Here is a 24,712-nt window from a genome sequence, read left to right as displayed (position 1 = left end):
GGTGTAAAAGGATTTGAGAATCCTTGTGCAGGATTCCCTAAAGGTTAATTTGCTGGTTGGATCTGTGGTGACTTTATCATACATTTCAAGAGGACTAGAATATAAACATAAGGGTGTAATGTTGAGACTTTATAAAGCACTGGCAAGGTCTCACTTGGAGTACTGTGAGCAGTTTTGGACCCCTTATCTTAGAAAGGATGCGCTGAAACTGGAAAGGGTTCAAAGGAGGTTCACAAAAATGATTGGAGGATTGAATAGCTTGTCATATGAAGAGCATTGGACGGATCTGGTCCTGTATTCAGTGGAATTCAGAAGAACGAGGGTTGACCTTGTTGAAATCTATTGAATGGTGAATGTCCTTGATAGAGTGTATATGGAGACAATGTTTCCTATGGTTGAAGAGTCTGAGACCAGAGGGCCCAGCCTCAGAATAGAGGCGCGTTCTTTTAGAACTGAGATGAGGAGGAACCTTTTTCAGCCAGAGAATGGTGAATCTGTGGAATTCTTTGCTACAGGCAGCTGTGGAGGTCAAGTCTTCATGTATATTTAAGGTAGAGATTGATAGATTCTTGATTGTTCAGGGCATGAAGGAAGGCGGAGAGAGGGCAGGATATTGGGGCTGAGAGGGAATATTGGATCAGCCATGATGACATGCTGGAGTAGACTCGATGGGCCGTATGGCCTAATTCTGCTGCTATACCTTATAACACTATGGATGTACATCGTCTGCTTCTGTGTACCAGTCATTACTGCTTAGAGTTTAAGAAAGTTGTCAGTCAGATGAAGACACTAGTAAAGCTGGTGAGTATACATTCCTTTTCAATTGATCAACTACCATGTTTTGCTTGATATTACTCAGTGATTGGGAATATATTTGCCTCCATACCTTTAGTGATTTTGCAAGCATGGGAGGAAAATTATATTTGGTAACTGCATGTCAGTGAAGTCAAAAATAAAATAAGATCATCTGTTTATTCAATATATTGTATGGATGAAGAATACTGGCAAACACATAAGGAAACAAATCCCTTAATCCTTCAAAACAATGCATTGTGCTCTTTTCTCATTCACCTATGAGGGCATCTTAGCCAGTGTGGAAGAGTAGGGGCAAAGGGTCTGTTTTGGGCTGTTTTAAACTATGACTATGAACAGATGGAACATTAGTTTATTATGTTTCCCAAAAGTGGAGGACATCAACAGTACAACTTGCCTTTAGCATTTCATTAGAGCAGCACCCTTAGTTTTTTTTTAATGCCCCTCTCAGACTAGAACTCTGAGCTTCATACTTTCCAATAGTTAAGGAAGCCTACCATCAGCTAAGCCACAGATGATATCATTAATCATGGGGGTTGCAAAGACAATCAGGACAGTTCTTGCCAGGAATCTTGTTGGCGCTCCAAGGCTGCAGATGATGCTAAGAGATGTAAAGGCTGGTTCTGCCTTCTGCACACTCCCAGTAGGGAATACATGGTGTTTATATGACCATTAGACCATAAGACATAGAAGCAGAATTAGGCCTGCTCCACCATTCAATCATGGCTGATTTATTATCTCTATCAATGCCATTCTCCTGCTTCCTTCCCATAAAATTTGACATCCTCATTAATCAAGAACATATCAAACTCCTCTTTAAATATCTTTAAATTTAAATGATTTGGCCTCCAAAGCCCTCTGGGCAATGAATTCCACAGATTTACCACCCTCTAGCAAAAGAAAATCCTCCTCATCGCTGTTCTAAAGGGGCATCCTCCTATCCTGAATCTACACCCTCTGGATCCTGGACTCTCCCACGATAGGAAACATTCTATTGTATGTATCTGTTCATCATTTATTCAGTTTAATGCCTTCAAAAGTATGAGACGAGGGATTAGGAATTCCACGATATATTCCTTTGACCCCTACTGTGCCTTGAAAACAAATAGATACGAAAATCAATTGTATAGTTAACTGACAAGGAACAGACAGAAAATTGCATATAGGTACTGATAGATTAAGCAAATGAGCACAACGCTCCATAATTTGACAAGGAGAATGACTGGGAAGTTATAATAAATGGTGATGCACCGGAGGTTATAGAAACACAGTGGGATTCATAGATTCACCACAAAAGTGATCACCATCTATGTGGTTAATAGACACTCATTTGGCACACCTGCTTGTTAAAGCCAGTATCCAATCAGCCAATCATGTGGTAGCAACTCAATGCATAGAAGTACGCAGAAATGGTCAAAAAGTTCAGTTGTTGTTCAGACCAAATGTCAGGATCATGGACAAATGTTACCTAAGTGACTTTGATTGTGGAATGATTGTTGGTGCTAGATGGGGTGCTTTGAGTATATCAGAAACTGCTGGGATTTTTTATGCACAACATCTCTCGAGCTTACAGAGAATGGTGCAAAAAAACAAAAAATCTTACGGTGACCGTCAACCCTGTGAGCAAAAACACCTTGTTAATGAGAGAGATCGGAGGAGAATGGCCAGACTGGCTCAAGCTGACTGGAAGGCAACCGTAACTCAGATAAACAAGCCTTAGAGCAGAAGAGCATCTTTGAATGCACAAAATGTTGAAGCTTGAAGTGGATGGGCTACAGCAGCAGAAGACCATGAACACACACTCAGTGGTTACTTTGATAGGTACAGGAGGAACCTAACAAAGTGGCCACTGAATGTACTTTAGATATGCACATCTAACAATTACTGAACAACAGTGAGCTGAACTTTGTGAGGAGTTAATATACTGAATACAAAAGTCAAGTCAATGCTTGTCTGATCAGGGTGTACAGCCCAGCCATCACTTAAAGCACAGTAGTCAATTTCAGACAAGCTATTCATGAAATATGAACTGATTTTAGAGAGTACAGTAATTATTCAGCAGTTAGCCCCATGTAAACTTGAAATGGCAAAAACGGCTATGAATATAGTGCCTGAAATAGCAGAGTGACATAGATGGCTTATATAATATTGGACTGTGTGATCATCTGCTCTCTTTGTGTATATTGTTCGTGTAGAATGGCCAAACTTGGTTGCTTGTCAGGTTAAAAGGCACGTAGTAAAGCAAGGAAGTGATCCGACTTAATTTCAATAACCAAAGTGTAACAGCTCAAAACCACAAAATCCTGTAACAGTGCAACAGTTAACATTAATTTCAAGAGGACTTGAATATAAAAGGCAAGGATGTAATCCCAAGGGTATATATGGCATTGGTCAGACCACAATTAGAATATTTAAGGAAAGATGTGCTGGCATTGATCCTAGGAATGGAAGGGTATGAGGAGTGTTTGATGGCTCTGGGCCTGTACTTGCTGGAGTTTAGAAGAATGGAGGAGGAAGTGGTTATCTCATTGAAACTATGTTGAAAATCTGAGATAGTTTATGTGGAGACGGTGTTTCCGATAGTGACGAGTCTAAGACCAGAATAGAGGGACTCAGAACAGAACAGAGGGACAACCCTTTAGAACAGAGATAAGGTGGATTTTTTTTAGCCCAGAGGGTTGTGAATCTGAGGAATTCATTGCTACAGGTGTCTACAGAGGCCAAATCATTGGGTATTTTTGAAGCATAGGTTGATAGGTTCTTGATTTGTAAGGGTGTCAAAAGTTATGGGGAGAGAATGGAGTTGAGGGGGATAATCAATCAGCCATGATTGAATGGCAGTGCAGACACAATTGGGCCAGATGTCGTAATTCTCTTTCTACGTCATATGATCTTATGCTGAAAACCCCTTGGTGACAATGCTTCTCGACCTCTGCATGCTACTTTGGCTGAACAGAGAGATCATTCTTACCCTCGGCCATTAGGTTTGACACTGAGTCAACCTATAGCCGAGCAAGTGATGACCTCCTCCTGTTAGACTGTTCGTGGTAACTTATTTTTTATTCTTTCTACTTCTTCTCGAATATTTATATCTGTGAACCTGCAATGCTACTGTGACACTCTAATTTCCTTTGGGATCAATAAAGCATCATCTATCTGTATCAAACACAGAGTTAGAACACAGACATAAAAAGTAATCAAACTGGCAAGTGACAGAGCATAAGATAGAGAAGTCTTGTGTAAGGGGGTTTCGATTTTTATGTTACTGCGGAGGCTAATTAAAATGGCGTCTTTGTTATGTTAATCTGGGGAATGCGGCTTTGTTGTCTTAAATGCTGAGAAAGTTTGCGCTAGCAGCTTGTGTGGTTTAGAGGGTGATAAGAAATACGTTATTAACCAATTGGGATAGTTGTTATGGTTTTGGTGTATTTGAAGATACTGTTTGCAAGGGGGCTTTGGGGGAGAGAAGGCGGGAGAGCAAGACAGAGGATGGACGAGGTGCTGTGAGTCCGCTAACGGGGTCGGACCCCGAGCGGGACGTTCGGCAAGGAAACGAGAGGGATTCGTGTGAAGCTTCTGGTCGACCACCGTTGTTGGTCCCAGGCGGCCGGTCGAGGTGGTCCGAGGGGGTCACAGGGTGAAGAAGAAGGTCCTTGAGCTCCAACGGTTTTTGTGCACGAAGAGATTGAACTTTGATAAGTGTGGCGCCTTTTATTTTCCTTTTATATTTTATTCTATCTTAATCATATAGTTCCAGTAATATCTATAAACTGTAAATCATTTAATTGCATCTGGTGTATTGTCTGTTATTTGGGCGGGGTGGGGTACCTCACACAGCATCCAAACGAATTACCCAGTTTGGCGGGGCCGAGGCTGTTTCCCTAGACGACAGCGAGCCGAGCGACCCTGAGGGTGGCCAGGGGGACTACACTTGTTACTATTTAAGGTCATTGGTGAGACCACACCTGGAGCACTGCACACTGTTTTGTTCTCCTTATTTAAGGAGGGAATACACTTGTACTGGAGATTGAAGACTCATTTTGTTGATTCCAATGATGAAGGTATTGTCTTGTGGAGATCCTATAAATGCTTTGAAACCTGATCCATTGGCATTTGTAGGAATAAAATGTGATATGTTTGGAACATGAGGTTCTGAAGATCTTGGTAAGGTTCTCAGTGAACGCTTCCTTTAATGGGAGAATCCATCACAGGTAAAACCCTCCTCACCATTGAGCACATCTACGTGGGGCGTTGTCACAAGAAAGCAGCATCCATGATGAGAGACCCCCTCCCCCAACCACCCAGGCCATGCTCTGTTCTCGCTGCTGCCATGAGGAAGAAGGTACAGGAGCCTTAGGACTCACGCCACCAGTTTCAGGAAGTTATTACCCCTCAACCATCAGGCTCCTGAACCAGAGGGAATAACTTTATTCAACTTCACTTGCCCCATCACTGAACTGTTCCCACAAACACTGGACTCACTTTCAAGGACTCTTCATCTCATGTTCTCAATATTTATTGCTTATTTCTTTATTATTATTTATATTTTCTTTCTTTTGTATTTTCACAGTTTGCTTGCTTTTGCACGTTGGTTGGTGCAGTCGTTCATTGATTCTATTATCGTTATTGGATGTATTGGTATGTTTGCAAGAAAATAAATCTCAGGGTTGTGTGTTGTGACATATATGTACTTTGATAATAAATTTACTTTGAAATTTTAACTTTGATTGTTTTACTTTTTTGGACTCTTCCATCACAGACAATGGTTACAGTTACACCTTTGTCTGCATTCATGGCAGAGATAGATATATTTTTGGGCTACTAAGGAATAAAGAGTTGTGGGATCGGGCATGAGAGCAGAACTGAGGCTAAGGCAACATTCAATGGCAGGGCAGGCTGAAAGGTCTCCTATTTCTATTGTTTTTTTCTGCTTGGACTCCTAAACTATTCTGAAGATGTCAAGGGATCTGTTCTCGTTCTAATCTTTTCTAAACCAACTTTAGGTGTTGATGAACGGGAAGCTGTTCCTTTTTGTGCAGGGGGCGTGGGTTTGATGTTTCTCTCTGAATAACTTTCATGTTCATTTTTTGTTTCATGGCTGTCTGGACCAGACAAATTTTCAGAGTTGTATATGGATACATGCTTTGATAATAAATGAGCCTTTGAAATAATGGAGTGACAGGAAATTTTGGAATCCAAACCTCTACCCCATGCTCATTATGTTTTCTGCACACTAACAGGTTGCTCTGCCTAGAATATAATGCCACCAAATTGCTTGAAATTTGCACTTCATCCTCTAGGCCAAAAGTAAACATAATTATATGCATACATAAAAAGAAATGTGTGATCTGTCCCATTACCTTGAGTGAGGAAAGTATCTCACTGTTTTGTTAAACTGTCTTTAACCAGGCAAAGCTAAAGAGCAAGTCATTTTCTTGCAAAATATCCACTCCTTTACCAAAGGTTTCAAAGGAAATGACAGTGCAACTTACAGTTCTATTTGATCACTGAAAAGTTCTGGAATGCTTTTGGGATTATTTCAAATTTAAGGTGCATCTGAGTTATGTAATAATTCATTGAATATCATTAAGAAGAGAAAGCCTGCTGCATTGCATGGCCAGTTATGAGATCTGCCATAGAAAATTAGTTATATTTTGGACTAAGCTTATAAATAATTCATGTTTCTAGAAGCCATCCATTCATATTGTATAATATAACTAAAAGCAATGAGGTAAAAGCAGAAATATAAACCCAAGGCACCTGCTGACTCATTCATTTTCTCATAGACTTCATTTTAACTTAATAGAAGTCGTTGAATTAAAAAAAATTAAATGTCCACCTGGGAAATACCAGACAGTAATTTGACTCTCATAAATCCCTGGAATTCACTCTGCCAAAATCTTCTCATCTGAATGCTGAGGTATGTGTTCTGGTTTAGACAGTTGTCTGAGTCAGAAAACTTTGGGTTTAAGTCTCATCCATCTTATTAAGCATATAACTTGGGAATATATTCCTATGTGCATTTGCAATGAGATTTTAGTTGAAAACAACAGATGAAAATAAAGTGCTTGAAGAAGGAATTAGTCCATTCTCCCCGTGACCGTGTGTTTCCTCCAGGTGTTCTGCTTTCCTCCCACAGTCCAAACACAGACCGCTTCAAAGATTAATTGGTCATTGTAAATTGTCCTGTGATTAGGCTAGGATTGAATTGTGGAATTGCTGGTTGGCACGGCTCTAAGGGCTGGGGGAGGGAGGGGTGGGAGGGGTCCTATTCCATGCTGTATCTTAATACATAAATAATAAATAAACTCAATTGGTTACACTTGTGTAGAGATAAATAAAGTTAATTAATCAATTTGATGGGCCTTCTTTAAGAGTTGAGTAGTGTTGCAGCAACAACCTGGCACTCAACGTCAGTAAGACAAAAGAGCTGATTGTGGGCTTCAGGAAGGGTAAGATGAGGGAACACAAACCAGTCCTCATAGAGGGATCAGAATTGGAGAGAGTTGAGTAAATTCAAGTTCCTGGATGTCAAGATCTCTGAGGATCAAACCTGGTCCCAAAATATCGATGCAGCTATGAAAGCAAGACAGCGGCTCTATTTCATCAGGAGTTTGAAGAGATTTGGTTTGTCATCTAAAACACTTGAAAACTTATATAGATTTACTGTGGAGAGCATTCTGACAGGCAGCATCACTGTCTGGTATGGTGGGGGAGGTGCTACTGTGCAGGATCGAAAGAAACTACAAATAGTTGTAAAATTAGTCAGCTTCATCTTGGGTACTAGCCTCCATAGTATCAAAGAAATCTTCAAGGAGCAGTGCCTCAGGAAAATGACATCAATTATTAAGGACCCCCAGCACCCAGGGCATGCCTTCTTCTCATCGTTACTATCAGAAAGGAGGTACAATAGCCTGAAGGCACACACTTAGTGATTCAGGAACAGCTTCTTTCCCTCTGCCATATGATTCCTAAATGGACATTAAACTCATGAACGCTACCTCAGTTCTTTTAAATATATACTACTTCTTTTCTTTTTGCACTATTTTAATCCATTTAATATACATATATATACTTACTGTTATTGATTTAGTTATTTATTTATCTTTCTTTCTATATTATCATGTACTGCATTGAATTACTGCTGCTAAGTTAACAAATTTCCCAATACACACTGGTGATAAACCTGATTCTGATTCTGAGTGGGAATATTCAGAAATAGGCAGGGAAGGAGGAGGGATAGAGAGAATAATGGGAATGGCTGCGATAGGATAGAGACCATGAGAACATGAATGTCACAGACTGGATCTGAATGAAAGAGGTATTGGATGCTTATTAAAAGTTTAAATGTCTGGAGTAGGTGTTAGATAGAGGGAGGAAAGAAAATAGCTAACCACATCTTCTAGAGCAATAAAATACAACTAAGAAGCCAAGTCATGTCCAGAAGCCCACAGATACAAGCGCAAAATCAGGCCATTTGGCCCATTGAGTCTGCTCCATCATTCCATCATGGCTGATTCTCCCTGCCTATTTATCATGCCTCTGAATCTCATTCTACTGCCTTCTCCCTGTAACCTTTGAGCCCTGATTAATCAAGAACCTATCAACATCGGCCTTAAATATACCCAATGGCTTAGCCAACGTTGTTCTCTGTGTCAATGACTACTACTGATTCGCCACCCTCTGGCTAAAGAAATTTTTTCTCATCTCTGTTCTAAATGGATGTTCCTCAAACCTAAGGATGTGTCATTTTCTGAGACTCCTCCACCATAGGAAATATCCTCTCCACATCCACTCCATCTAAGCCTTCCAATATTCCATAGGTTTCAATGAGATTACCCCTCATTCCAATGGATACAGACCCATAGTCATCACATAGTCCTCATACATTAAACTTTTCATTTCTGGGATTATTCTCATAAACCCCTGCTGGAACTTGTCCAATGCCAGCACATCTTTTCCTCGATAAATTGCCCAAAACTACTCACAATACTCCGAGTGTGGTCTGACCAATGCCTTATAAAGCCTCAGTGTTACATTCTGATCTTATATTCTAGTTCTCTCAAAATGAATGCGAAGATTGCATTTGACTTCCTTACCACTGACCCGACCTGCAAGTTAACCTTTAAGGAATCCTAAACGAAGATTTCTATGTCCTTTAGTACCTCTGATTTTTTAATTTTCTCCACAATTAGAAAGTAGTTCATGCCTTCATTCCTTCTACCAAAGTGCATGACGATGCACTTCCTGGTCAGCCCTTTGACTGTCCTTCTTTAGATACCCTGCTTTCTCAACACTACCTTATATTCGTATCATCCGCAAAACTTGCCGTAATGCCATCACTTCTTTCAACCGAGTTATTCTCATATAGCATGAAAAGAAACGGTCCTAACACTGACCACTGCAGAACACCACTAGTGACTGGCAGCCAACCAGTAAAGGCTCCCTTTACTCCTACTGTTTTCCTCCTGCCAGTCAACCAATCTTCTATGTATTCTAGTACCTCTCCTGTAATACCATGGGCTCTTATCTTGTTAAGCAGCCTCATGAGCAGCAGCTTGTCAAAGGCCTTCTGAAAATCCAAATATACTGCGTCCACTGAATCTCCTTCGTCTATCCTGCCTGTTATTTCCTCAAAGAATTCCAGCAGCTTTGTCGGCTAGATTTCCCCTTGGGGGAACCACACAAACTTTGGCTTATTTTATCATGTGCCTCCAAGTATTTCAAAATCTCATTCTTAATTATAGACTCCACCATCTTTCTAACTGCCCCATAATTTCCTTTCTTGTTCCTCCCTCCGCTCTTAAATAGTGGAGTAACATTTGCAATTTTCCATTCCTCAGGAACCATTCCAGAATCTAGTGATTCTTGAACGACCATTACTAATGTCTCCACAATCTCCTCAGCTACCTCTTTCAGAATCCTGGGGTGCAGTCCATCTGGTCAGATGACTTATCAACCTTCAGACTTCTCATTTTTCTGGCATTTTGCTAACGTCTTCCACAGTGAAGACTGATGTAAAATGCAGGACTTATTAAGATTGTCTGCCTTTTCTTTGTCCCGCATTATCACCTCTCCAGCAGGCTGATATTCACTCTCATGTCTCTTTTACTCTTTATACAGTATATCTAAAAATATTTTTGGTATCCTCTTTAATATTATTGGCTAGCTTAACTTCATATTTCATTTTTTTCTCTCTTTTATGCTAGTTGCCTTCTGTTGGTTTTTATGAGCTTCCCAATCCTCCACGTTCCCGCTAATTTTTGCAATGTCATATGCCTTCCCTTCAGCTTTTATGCTATCTTTGACTTCACTTGTCAGTGATGGTTGTCTCATCCTCTCTTTGGAATGCTCCTTCATCTTTGTGATGTATGTAACCTGCACCTTCCAAATCTTGTGCAGAACCTCCAGTCATTGCTGTTCTATTATCATCCTTGCTTGTGTCCCTTTCCAGTTAACTTCAGCCAGCTCTTCTCACAGGCATCTGTAATTCCCTTAACTCCACTGTAATACTGATACATCTAATTTTAGCTTCTCTTGCTCAAACTGCATGGTAAATTCCATTAGATTATGATTACTGCTTCCTATGAGTTCCTTTACCTTAAGCTCCCTCATCAAATCTGGGTCATTACATAACACCCAATCCAGAATTGCCATTTCTCCAGTGTGATCAATCAGAAGCTGCTTTAAAAAGCCATGAAACAGGCATTCTAGAAATTCCTTCTCTTGGGACCTTGCACCAACCTGACTTTCCCAATCTACCTGCAGATTAAAATCTCCCATGACCATCTCAACAATGCTGTCTTTACATGCCTTTTTCAATCTCTCGTAATTTGTAGCCCACATCCTGGCTACTGTTCAGAGGCCTCTATATAATTAACTCCCAACAAGGTTTTTTTTACCCTTGCAGTTTGTTACTCTATCCACAAGGATTCTACGTATTCCTATTCTATGTCATCCCTTTTATATTTCACCAGTAGAGCCAGCCCACCCCATCAGCCTCCCTGCCTGTCCTTTCGACACTAGATGTGTCCTTGAATGTTAATCTCCCAACTATAATCTTCTTTCAGCCACTACTCAGAGATGCCACAACATCATATTTTCCAATCTCTAACTGCACTATTAGATCATCTCCCCTTGTCTGTATACTGCATGCATTCAAATATAACACCTTCACTTCTGTATGGAAAACCCTTTTTGATTATGGTTCCTGTTACACTTTAACTCATCCCACTGACTGTAAGTTTGCCCTGTCTTTCATTTTCCTGTCCTTCCTCACTGTCTCAATACATACTGCATCTAATTATAAACCAACTGCCCCATCTTCATCTCTATCACTCTACTTTCCATCCCCCTAAACCCTCCCCAACGGCTCTAACAAACCTAGACATCATTGACCGAAAATATAACCTCTTTAGAGTCTGCCCAACCTTAGCATAAAGGGATAGTTATCAATTGACAACTGCCTCTTACTGACAATCTAAATATAGTAACAAAAGGTATTTTTGATTCTGTGATGAATCAGGATAGATTAGAAAGGATGGTGGGATGAAGGAACCATAGCTGATAAGAGATGTGGAACATCTAATCAAAAGGAAGAAAGAAGCTTACATAAGATTTAGGAGGCAAGGATCAGACAGGGCTCTAGAGAGTTACAAGGTAGCCAGGAAGGAAATGAAGAATGGATTTAAGAGTGGTAGAAGAGGACATTAGAATGCTTGAAAACCCCAAGGAGTTCCAAATGTATGTGAAGAATAGGAGAATCGAGAATGGCCAAAGCGAGAGCAGGACTGATCAAGGATAATGGGGGAAAGAGAAAGCATGTACTTGGAGACAGATGATGTAGGGGATTCCTTAATGAATACTTTGCTTCAGTATTCACCAGATATTGACACTTGTACAAACTGCATTGAACAGGCTAATATGGTTGAACATGTTGATGTTGGGAAAGAGGATGTGCTAGAATTTTGAAAAACATTAGGATAGTTAAGTTCCTGTGGCAAAACAGAATGTACCCCAGGCTACTATGGGAAGTGAGGGAAGAGATTGCTGCATCTATAAATGACTTGAGTGAGGAAGTGGAAGAGTGGGTTAATAAATTTGCAGATAAAACAATCGTTGGTGTAGTTGTGGATAATGCATTGTAGTTTGCAACGGGACAGTGACAGGACGCAGAAGAGCTGGACTGAGAACTGGCAGGTGGAGTTCAGCTTGGAAAAATGTGAAGTGATTCATTTTGGAAGGTTGCATTTGAGGGCAGATTACAGGATTAATGGCAAATTCCTGGTGGTGTGGAGGAACAGAGAGATCTTGGGGTCCATGTTCATAGATTCCCTCCATGTTGCAGTGCAAGTTAATAGAATTGTCAAGAAGATGTATGTTGTTTTGGTCTTCATTCATCAGGACAGTGAGTTCAAGCACCACAAGGTAATGTTGCAACTCCATAAAACCCTGGTTAGACCACATGTGGAATATTGTGTTCAGTTCTGGTCACCCCATTATAGGAAGCTTTAGAAAGGGTGCAGAAGAGACTTAGCCAGCATGCTGCCTGGACTGGAGGGTGTGTCATATGAAAATAGGTTGAGTGAGTTAGGGATTTTCTCCTTGGAGTGAAGGGGGATGAGTGGTGACTTGATAGAGGCGTACAAGATTATAAGAGGCATAGATAGAGTGGAGAGCGGAGACTTATTCCCAAGGTGAAAATTAAATTGAAGGGCTCATAATTTGAATGTGATTTAGCAAAGCATAGGGGGATGTCAGGGTTAAATTCCTTACACAGCAAGTGGTGGATGCATGGAAGGCCCTGTCAAGGGTGATGGTAGAGCTTTACGTGGTGGTACACATTAGGTGTATCTTAGATAGACACATATAAGACAGAAATATTGAAGGTTATGTAGGAGTGTTTGATCTAAGAGTAAGTTAAAAGATCAATAGAACATCATGATACAAAGGACCTGTACTGTGCTGTAATCTTCTATGTTCTTAAGTTTAAAAAAAAACTCTTTAACTTCAATTCCATCTGCAGCATCTATATAAAGTATAAAAAGATTTTTGGTAGCATTCAAAAGAAAGCTGGATAGGTTTGTGTAAAGAAAATTGCAGAGTTATGGTTGGACAATTAGACTGAGTTTGTGCATTGATTTACTGTGGTCTCAATTGGCCTAATATCCCTCATTTGTTCTGTAACTATTTGGTGATTCAGTGATTCTGTATTATCCTGAAAATGCAAATCAATAAAAATCAAACAAAATGCTAAAATGACATTGATTTTACCTAATGAGATCATTATTAAAATGCTTTTATGTCAAGCTCATTTATCCAAACAACAAAATATTAACACAACATCATGGGGTCAAGTTCCTGCAATCATAATCTTGGTAATACTGAAGAAATTTGGTTTTCTCTTTTAAAACAGCCTTAATCAATAAGAACTCCCAATGGGTTGCATTTTACGATGAAGTAGCTAAATCAAGTAAACAGATTTGTTCTTTCTTAGTAATGATTTGTTGACATTAAAAGACTTTCTTCATTCTCTCTCAGATGGCATCAACATCTTTTATGTCACTTGTAAAATGTTGGTCTTCACTGTATCTGTTCACTTTTATCCTATCACAGACGTTCCCTTTGTCCTTTCCACCACTGATTTTCTCTGCAAATTAACACGTACTGGTTGTGAAGAAAGATGATTGCCCTAAAATGCTAACTCTGTTTCTCTTTTCACAGATACTGCCTGATTTTCTAAGTATTTCCTATATTCTCCCACTATCTCAGTTTTTTTTTTGGATCTCCAAGATCTTCAAGCTCTTGGCTTCCACTAGATATTCTGTGATTTCTGAGTTTCTTCCCTTATCAAGACTTGTAAGGATTTAAGGTAGAAAAATGGAGGGACAATGGAGTATTCAAGGATATTTGCCTATATTTGACCCAAACCTCCAAACCTTTCTTTTTCAAATACCTATCCAAGTATCTTTTATTTTGTTGTTAAACATGGTGCTGGTGAAACAGTGATGCCTTGCTAGCAGCAAACAAAACTACTAAGTACTGTATTAATCGCACATTTTCTGGGGAAAAAAACATCACTACAACCAATAACCTGTAACTTCCCTTTAGGAGTTAAGCTTTACAACTGGGTATTTTTGTGGTGTGAACTGCAGTTTTGAAGGTGCAGGATGGTTGTGGTTAGCTGTGTATGGGCTGAATCAAAGTGGTGCAGCCCAGGCCAAAAGCAAGGAACAGGTCACTGTTAGATTTGAACACTGGGCCAGAATGGCAAGTCGGTTCAGGGCCGAATCGGGCAGCAGGGATCAGGTCCAACAGCATATTGAAACAGCAGGACTGGGTCCAAGAGCAAAGATTGAGCCGAAGTCTGGCTAATTTAAGCGCCGGACCAGATTGAAAAGATCAGGGTGTCAGGGCTGGAGGCAAGGGATGACTAGTGTTTACTTCACTGCTTGGTGGGGTTTACTCATCTCTGCACTGAACTGAGGTTATGGCCTGTAACTAACGAGCTCCTGGACCGGCGGCAGTGATGAACTGGCTTTGTGGCTGCAGACTCACTTCCACGAACTTTAGTTCTGAATGATATTTCCTTACTTTTTATTGTTTGCGCAATTTCTTTTTTGCACATTGGTTGTTTGATGGTCTTTTTTAATGGGTTCTATTGGGTTTCTTTGTTTTGTGGCTGCCTGTAAGGAGAAAAATCTCAAGGTTGTATAATGTATATATGCTTTGATAAAAAAATGTACTTTGAACTTTGAATTTTAATATACCTGCCTCAAACACTCTGATAGCTCATTATATATACAGACCATCCCCTGAATGAAAAAGTTACCTGTCAGGTTCCTTTTGAATCTCTCCACTCTCACCTTCAACCTTTGCCCTTCAGTTCAAACCTAGAAAAGAGACTGTGTGCATTAACCCTATCTATGCTCCCCATGATTTTATGCAGCTCAAAATCATCACCCCTCATTCTCCTATGACTCATCTGAATAAGTACCCAGTCTATTCAACCTGTCTCCATAATTTATTCCCTAAAGTCACAACAACATCCTCGTAAATTTCCTTTGCACTCCTTTCCGCTTGATGCCATTTTCCTTAGAGAAGGGTGACCAGAATTAAAGGCAGCACATTTGTTTCAGGTTACAGGGACACAGCGGGACCAGTACAATTTGGCTCCATTAAGCAGATGCCCCAGTTAGTTTCATGTAAATAGCTAAAATGGTATAAAAAGACAAACTACCATTTAACTAAGTAATAATTTGTTATTGATGAAATACAGAATGAATTAGAACACTACTAATTCTACTACATTACTATAAAACTTTGTATTATTGCCTATAGTTATCGATAGAGAAATTATGCTGGTGTGTTCTTATGATTGACTGTAAATGAACAGAATCAGCACACACACCTAGTGTAGATAATGAACTGGCTTCATATAATTATTGACAATTACATTCTCCAAATCTTCATTTTCATTGTAATATTCAAGGTGATTCAAAGACTCAAAAACTTTATTGTCATTCTAACCGTACATCTGCTTTGCAGGGCAGAATGAGACAACGTTTCTCAGGAGCAGTGCAATCATAAGATAACAAACGCAACACTAAATAATAAACATAACAATAAATAGTAAAACACAACAGCCACATGTCAGTTAAAATCAAGTTATAAGTGTCCAGTGCAAGTTAAAAGTGTCCAAAGCAGAGTAAGGTAGAGGAGCTATTTAGCAGTCTGACTGCCTTGTGGTTTTAGTTTTGATGCTCCTGTAATGTTTGCCTGATGGCAAAAGAACAAACAGTTCATGGAGAGGGTGTGAGGGGTCTTTAATGATGTACCGTGTCTTCTGGAGGCATCGACTCTGAAAGAGGTCTTGGACAGAAGGTAGGGAGACCCCAATAACCTTCTCTGCTCCCCTAACCACCCTCTGCAAGGCTTTTTTGTTGACAGCACTGCAGCTGGAGTACCAGGTTGTGATGCAAAAGGTCAGCACACTCTCAACCACGCCTCTGTAGAATGTAGTTAAGATGTTAGTGGGGAGTGATGCTGGTTTAAGCTTTCTCAGAAAGTGCAAACTCTGCTGGGCCCATTTCACAATCCCAGTGGTGTTCCTGGACCAGGTGAGGTTGTCTGAGATCTGCACCCCAAGGAACTTGATGTTTTCCACTCTCTCCACTGCGGAGCTGCTGATGCTGAGGGGTGTGTGCTCATGCTGAGACTATCTGAAATCGATGATCATCTCCTTGGTTTTGGTGACATTAAGCATCAAGTTGTTATCCCTGCACCAGCTCTCTAGGTGTTTGACCTCCTCCCTGTACATTGTTTCATCATTTTTGCTGATGAACCCCACCACTGTGGTATCACCTGCAAATTTAATGATCAGGTTCTCCTTGAATCTGGCTGCACAGTCATGTGTTAGCAGTGTAAACAGCAATGGGCTAAGCACACAGCCTTGTGGGGATCCAGTGCCTAGTGTGATGGAGTCAGAGGTTATCAATACCTTCCAATTCTTCATAGTGCCTAACTTGCTGAAGTAGTGAAATTGTTTCTTTTTCATCACTCCCAGCCATTGCTGGCATCTCCAAGCCTGAGTGCTTGAAACCGCAGTGAACAAAACGGACCTGAATGGTTTTACTCCTTTTTTTCTTGCCAACTATTAGTGACAAAAATCACTGCTTTTTGAACACAAGCATATGCAACTGTCACTATTTAAAAACTGTCTACTCTAAGCACATGTAATGTTTAATGGCCACATAAGTACACATGTTTGACGCTGATTAGAAACTGTCCGGCAACAGTCTCCTGCCCCAATTAAGTGAAATAGTGTCCCAAATAAACAAGGGCAATCCATCTATTATTTCCATTAGTTTTTGTTCTTTAAGAGTTGTTCTAAATAAACAGCAGATCCACTTAAACAATAGGCCAATTAATCAAAATTCCAAACATGACCTCACCAATGTTTTAAGCACGCAAACACGAGGAAATCTGCAGATGCTGGAATTTCAAGCAACACACATAAAAGTTGCTGGTGAACGCAGCAGACCAGGCAGCATCTCTAGGAAGGGGTACAGTCGACATTTCGGGCCGAGACCCTCAGTCCTGACGAAGGGTCTTGGCCCGAAACGTCAACTGTACCTCTGCTTAGAGATGCTGCCTGGCCTGCTGCGTTCACCAGCAACTTTTTTGAGTGTTTTGAGCAAGTGGGATGTAATATCCAAACTTCTGTACTCAGTGTCCTGAATGATGAGGGTCAGCATGGGAAAAGCCCTTTTCTCCACCCTACCAAGTCCTGATACTAGAAACCATACACTGATAGGTCTCTCTGTTCTGTAACATTCTCCAGGACTGTACTATGAAAGTCCTATCGAGAGCAACAGGGGAGAGGGGAGAGGGGAGAAGTATATGGAGGCCAGGTCATTGGGTGTATTTAAGGCAGAGATTGATAGGTTCTTGATTAGACAAGGCATCAAAGGTTACGGAGAGAAGGTCAGGAACTGGGTTTGAGGAGGTGTTAGAAAAAAAAGGTTCAGCCATGATTGAATGGCAGAGCAGACTCGATGGGCCAGATGGCCTAATTCTGCTCTTATGTCTCATGGTCTTAAGTGGAATGAACACAAATTGTGTTCAACGAATAAAAATATAAGCAGAGCACATTTGGAAAATGATTGAAATATCAAATTTCTTGCAATTGTTTGTTATCTTTTCTGATGGATTTACCAAGTTACAAGTTGTTACACAAGCATGAGAAAATCTCAGCAACACACACAAAATACTAAAGGAGTTCAGCAGGCCCGGCAGCATCTATAGAAAAGAGTAATCAGTCGACAGTTTGGGCTGAGACCCTTCAGCAAGACAGGTTGTTGCAACTGGCCTGGCTATATTGCTTTTTATTTATAATTCAGGATAAGTAAAAAGCTATGTTGCATTAAGAATGAATAACATGATATAAAGACCAATAGGCGAATTCCCCATGGTAACAAAAAATGGCATCAGTGGGATCCACACAAATGGCTTATAGTCATAAAGAATATACGCTCAGTGGCCACTTTATTAGGTAAACTCAATAATAAAAAATATCTAATCAGTCAATCAGGAGGTATCAACTGAATGCATAAAAGCACGCAGACATGGTTGGTTAACAGTCAGTTGCTGTTCAGACCAGACATCAGATTGGGGGAATGTGAAAAATGTGATCTAAGTGACTTTGAACCTGGAAAAATTGTTGGTGCCAGGCAGGGTGGTTTGAATATCTCAGAAACTGCTGACCTCCTGGGATTTTCACACACAACAGTCTCTAGAGTTTACAGAGATTGGTGTAAAAAGCAAAGAAAATATGCAGTGAGCAGAAGTTCTGTGGGCCAAAAAAATTTGTTGATGAGATATGTCAGAGGAGAATGGCCAAACCAGCTCAAGCTGCCAGGAAGGCCACAACAGTAGAAGACCACAACAGGTTTGTCATGGCCTCAGGTTGTTGGTAGAGTATTCTGAGGACTCTGAATTTTTGCAGTTGATTTTAATTTGTATTGTTTGTTAATTATAATTATTTGTATGTTTGCACTTTGGGTTTTTTATGTATTATTTTTAGCTCTTCTCTTGTTTACATTTAAATTGCAATTGTCCTTGATTATTTCCAATTAATTCTCTAAAACTTTGCAATTAAGTGTCCTTGGACTTTTGTCTCTTATTAGAATAGTTACTTGCAAGCTTGTTATTAGTCTGGAGTTTTATCAGCTGGGCACGGATTCTTTCATGCCCTGGAGTGTACTTAAAGGAGCAGTGCTAATCCCTTGCTGGCTCAGTTGTCCTGATCCTTGCCAAGTGAAGTCTGGCCAAGTTATCTTGAGTTAGCTAAGACCCTGTTTTGTTAATAAAATTCCTTGTTTTGTTTATCTCTTCCAAGTCTCAGTGTGGTCCTCCGTTTTGGTCCAAAGATGCAGCATGACAGGCTTCCACTTCTGTACTGGGTAACGTGACCACTGAGCGTATATTGAGGATAGTCTTGGAATCAACAACTCAATATGTTTTACGCTTCTATTGTTACATACCTGATGGATATCTTATGACTGTCTTATGACCATGATGTACTTGAGTATCTTATGAGCATGAGGTAATGGTCATGTGATGGTGGGGTGATGTAAATTTCCCACCAGTGTGAGGTCACGTGATGACATGTTCACCACAGATATAAAAGGGAGACCCCTGGGGTGACGCAGTTAGTTTTTAAGTTTAGTTTGTTACTTAATTCGTCAGATACTCTACTATGCTGCGTATTCGTCTTATGACGCAGTTTTGTTTTAAAGTGAAGTTCTACTTTCTATTGTAAGTAGTATTGGAGAGTGAAAACTTACCAAACTACAGGAATTCGCAGAGTCAAGTAAAGCTGATATCATTTGGCAGTTTTGAAGAGGATCGACCTTTATTGAATCTTCGTTCAAGAAATGGTAACCTGCATCTGAGATATCCTCTGTTAAAGTAGGAAGGATTGTGCAATGTCTATTCTCCAGAGGAAAAGGTCAGTTCCTTTAAACCATTTTATTTCCGTTGTTGTGAATCCTGTGGACAGGCCAGTTTCCGGCTGGGATCAACAGTAACATCAAGTCTTCGAGGAATTCTTTACTTCAGGAAAGTCTTTCCTAATTGACTGTATAAATCTCTTGAACTTTCGAATTTACCATTCTAAGAACTATGTTCGCATTTACCCTTTTAAGAACTGTTCCAGAGTTGCCATATAGCAGTTAACTTCCAGTTAAATTAGTCATTAAATATTCTTCACTATTGTTCAGCAGAGTTTAATAAATGTTTGTTTGTTTTTATAAAACCTGACTCAGTTGATATATTCATTGTTGCCAGTCATGTGACACTATTCATTGAGGGAAATACAAATCACAACTTAATGTGAGGGCTTTTCCAGACTTATAGAAGGGTCAGATGATTGCAGTGTTAACACTTCATGTATTATACTGGAGACATCAGTAAAAGTGGGATTCAAAGTACTCTTTATCTTTGGGAAAAATTCAGTATTCAAGAGAAGTACCATGTCAATGAGGCCTTTCTAATCTTCCATTCAAAAAGACAGATACTGTATATGAAATATTTCTTTTAAACCTGTTGAAGAATGAACTATAGAGCTTTCTATCACAAGAATGATGACATTTTCATTGATGCAATAAGTGCGTCTCAAAACTATGCCAAGCAGTTGGGAAGTGAATAGTAAGAAGGCAACATCTGTAGTCTGTATTGATCAAAATCCACTCCCAGTACTCAAAGCTCAAGATCTTATTGCAATCCTACAGACATTTTAACTAATCCATCTAGACACCGCCTTTGTGCTCTTCTTATATTGTATTGGTGTAATGAGAAATGCTTTATTTCACGGAACTCGTATTCAATTCCAGCAAGAACTGCAGTAACACTAAACGTTGAACGTGTTTGCATTTTCTCCTGGTACTTAATAATATTTTACACTGTTATTTTGTTTACAAAAGTATGATGGGTATAGATAAGGCAAGTGCGGGCATTTCCACTGGAAGCAGAGGTCGTGTTTTAAGAGTGATGGTGGAACTGCAACCACTGACCTTTTCCGTTGACCTAACCTGAGTCAGAAAAACTATCAAGTTCAAGTAGACAGTTATGGATCCAGTGGCTCCATTTTGAAGTACAAAGGAAATTTAACGCAAAACTTTAAAACACAGACCTACGCAAAAGTCTTGGGCACATGTACATAGCTAGAGTGCCTAAGACCTTGCTCAGTACTGTAGTAATTTTATGCACTGCACTGCTGCAGCAAAACAACAACTAATTTCATGACATGAGTGATGATAAACCTGGTTCTGATATGGGCCTATATTGTGGACTGGCAGTGGGATGGGGCAGGGAGAGAGGAATAATAATTAAGGAGAGGGGAGAGAGTGGGAAGCACCAGAGGCATTTTGTAATGATCAATAAACCAATTGTTTGCAATCAAATAACCTTGCCATGTGTTTCAGGGCTAGGTGGGTCTGCACTCGCACCATCCTCTCCCCCGGCACTCCTTCTCTGCCATCTGTCCCACACCCTTCCCGTGAGGCTTCACCCTCGCTATTCCCAACAACCTTTGCTCCCACCAGATTTACAAACTTGCTCTTTGCTCCACGTTGACAGATGCAGTGCTATGTAGAAGTCTTGGCACTCTAGCTATATATATGCCTAAAAAAAATTTTGCCCAGTATTGTTGGAGCAGAATTAGGCCTTTCAGCCCATCATTCCTGCTTTGCTATTATATCATGGCTGATCAAGTAACCCTCTCAGCCCCATTCTCCTGCCTTTTCCCTCTTACCCTTGATGTCCCGACTAATCAAGAACCTATCAACCTCCACTTTAAATACACCCAATGACCTGACCTCCACAGCCATCTGCGGGCAATGAATTCCACAGATTCGCCACCTTCTGGCTGAAGAATTTCCTCCTCATTTCTGTTCTAAAGGGATGCTCTTCTATTCTGAAGCTGTGCCCTCTGGTCCTAGAATTCCCCACTATAGGAAATATCCTTTTTACATTTCTGCTGATGGCCACATGTTCCTTGTAGTCCTGTTTTGAATCTCCACATCCCCGGGACACCTCATATCCACGATAGTTGGTCCCTGAAGAGTTATCGCTGCCAGTACACTTGAAGCATTTGCTTTTTTTTCTTCATTTCATACTACTTCAAATGTTACATTCCAGTGTCATTGGCTATAGGTCATGTGTCTGAGCTCTAAAGCCCTTTTACTGACTCTGCTGCAAGCCAGCATCCATTTATTACCTTTTCTCAGCAAGTGACAATTGTTAATTTATGGGTCTTTGTTCTCAATTAGGAATCAGCTTGAATCACGCAGGAAAACATTCACAAACCTGCATGTTGTATCCAACCAAAGAATACCTCGCAAATAACTTATTAAGAAATAATCCCTTGTCCAGCAGATTAGTTGAGGCATCATTGTGTCTACTTTAAAGCATTGATCAAACCAAGCAACAAGCTCACAAAGTGAAGGACATAGAGTAGTTCCACAAAATGGCAGCCTCCATTCCCAAGCACATTGCAAGAGCAAAGATACTTGGTCTGTCGGCTTTCACTGTCCTTGATCTGTAGACTGTGGTTCTTGCTGGCCAACACTAGCCAATGATGGGACCCTGAACTCCAGGTTCGCCAATGGCCAGCCCTTGTACCTCTTGCTCACCAACATCAACCCAGGAGACACTGACCTGTGACAGCCCAACAGGTGGTGTATGAGGCATATGAAAATATTGAGGAACTATGACTTTACCTTGGATTTTTAAAAAATTCGTTCAAAGTATGCGGGCTATAGAGGCTGAACTAGCATTTAATTGCCCATCCCTGGGTGCCCTTGAAAAGGCGGACCTCACATAATTTATTTCCCTCCACAGATGTCTGTCAACTGATTAAGTCTCTCCAGCAGTTTATAATTTTGCTCCAATTGGAAGCAATTTTCATCAGAATTCACTAAGTTGTGCAGACAGGTATGAACCAAATTAGTGCTCCATATGGTTCACTGTCAATTACATGCTGTGCATCAGCATTTGCATTTGGCACTTGCACTCATACCTAGTCACTGCAAGGGATGCATTTTTCCTCAATTGAGCCAGCTATCCCGATTCGCCAATTCTACAGATGCCCTGTAGAAATAACCCTGCCCAGATGTGTTACAGATTGGCACGGCAACTGCTCTGCCCAAGACTGTAAGGAAGAATAGAGTCATGGGCAAAGCTCAGTACATCATGAAAACCAGTATCCCCTCTATTCATTCTACTTACACATCCTGTTGCCTCGATAAAACAGCTAACTTAATCAAAAGCCACTCCTAACCTAGACTTACCCTCCCAATCCCCCCATGTAAAAGCTAGAAATGCATAAAAGGACATACCACCAGACCCAAGGACAGCTTTTATTCCTTTATTATATGACTCTTGAACAGTCCCATCTTAGACCATAAGATATAGCAGCAGCATCCGGCCATTCAACCTATCATGTCTGCTCTACTATTCCGCCATGGCTGATTTATTATCCCTTGCAATCTCTTCTCCTCATAGCCTTAGGCTTATCAAGAACCTACCAACATCTGTTTTAAATATACCCAAAGACATGATCTCCACAACCATCTGTGGCAATAAATTCCAAAGACTCACCACCCTCTGGCAGAAGAAATTTAATCTATTACTTCCAAGGCACTCTGAATATTTTCATGAATTTCTGACAAATCAAAAGCCTCCCATATACATGCAGTCTATCCAACTGCCATAGTTAGGTAACTGCAATGAATTCTTCCGGCACTGTCCCATTGCATCTTATTGATAATCCCGTGACACACCTTGTAAAGTGTTGCAGATGTCTACTATTAAGATACGTAGTGTTCAAAGATTAAGCTGTATATTGGGAAATGTAGGATAAAAAAATATATGTTCAAACAGCTTAAGATCAAATTTAGGAAAAAAAGAACTCATTCAAATTATAATCAATATCTTGTCTGGACTTCCAAAAGGAAGAGCTGAATAGCCAGGTAGTTTGATGAAGGATGTAACAAGAGAAAGTAGACTTTTCCTTGAACACACATTCTGTTTTTGCCAAAATCTTTGTATGATAAGAAGGACACCTGACATCACAATCTACCTCATGATGGCCTTGCACCTGTCCTGGACATTCCCTGTATCTATAGCACTAATTCTGTTGTCAGCTTGTACTACCTCAATGCACTGATGTGATGAAATGGTCTATATGGACTGGCATTCAAAACAAAGGTTTTCACTGCACCTCTGCACGTGTGACAATAATAAGCCAATTTATCAATGTACTGATACCAGTGAGCACCTGGTTATGTGACCACTAATGCCAGACAGACAATCTCTGAAGAATATAGATCAAGACTAAATTGACCCATCTTCTAAAGACACTACCTAGAAGAAGGCAATGGCAAATCACTTCTGTAGAAAAATTTGCCTGGAACAATCCTGGTCATAGATCATGATCGTCCATGTCCTATGACATGGCAGATACTGATAATGATGATAACCAACAGTTGCAGTAGAAGGAATATAAAAGAGGTTCACCAGGATGTTGCCTGGAATAGAGGGCTGCAGTTACAAGGAGAGGTTGGATAGAATGGATTTAATCTTTCTGGAACTAATAAGAATGAGGTTTAAAGAAGTTTATAAAATTATAGGAAGCATAGATAGGAAAGACATTCAGAGGCTTTTCCCAGGACAGGTGTGTCTAGCACTAAAGAGATCAGGTTTAAGGTAAGAGGTAAAACATTTAAAGGACCCTTGTCAGATAGTTTATCCACATATTAAAGTGTTGGTTATCCAGAATGAGCTGCTAGAGGCAGTTACAACGATTACAATTCAAAGGCACTTGGACAGGTACATGGATACGAAAGGCATGGAGTTATGGAGTCACAGTGCATAGGAACAGGACCTTGTAGACCACAAGAACATGATATATGAGCAGAATGAGATCATTCAGCCCATGGAGTCTGCTCCAGCATTCAATCATAGCTGATTTATTTTCCCACTCCTTCCCATTCTTCTGTCTTCTGCCCATAACTTTTAACTCCCTTCCTAAACCAGAAGCTACCAAATTCAACTTTAAATATACACAAATACTTGACCACACCAGCCATCTGTTGAATCCATTGAATTCCACAGATTTCCCACCATCTGGATAAAGAGTATCCCCCTCATCTCTGTTCTAAAGGGACGTCCTTGTATTCTGAGGCTGTGTCCTCCGGTGCTAGTCTCTCCCACTAATGGAAACATCCTCTCCATGCCCACGCTATCTATGCCTTTCAAGATTTGATAGGTTTCATTGAGATCCTCCCTTCCTCTCATTCTTTAAAGCTACAAACTTCTAAGCTTCTAAATATATTTG

The sequence above is a fragment of the Mobula birostris genome, chromosome 5, assembly GCF_030028105.1.
Source record: "Mobula birostris isolate sMobBir1 chromosome 5, sMobBir1.hap1, whole genome shotgun sequence".
In the NCBI taxonomy this organism is placed as follows: Eukaryota; Metazoa; Chordata; class Chondrichthyes; order Myliobatiformes; family Myliobatidae; genus Mobula; species Mobula birostris.
Note: the sequence above shows the minus strand (reverse complement) of the source record.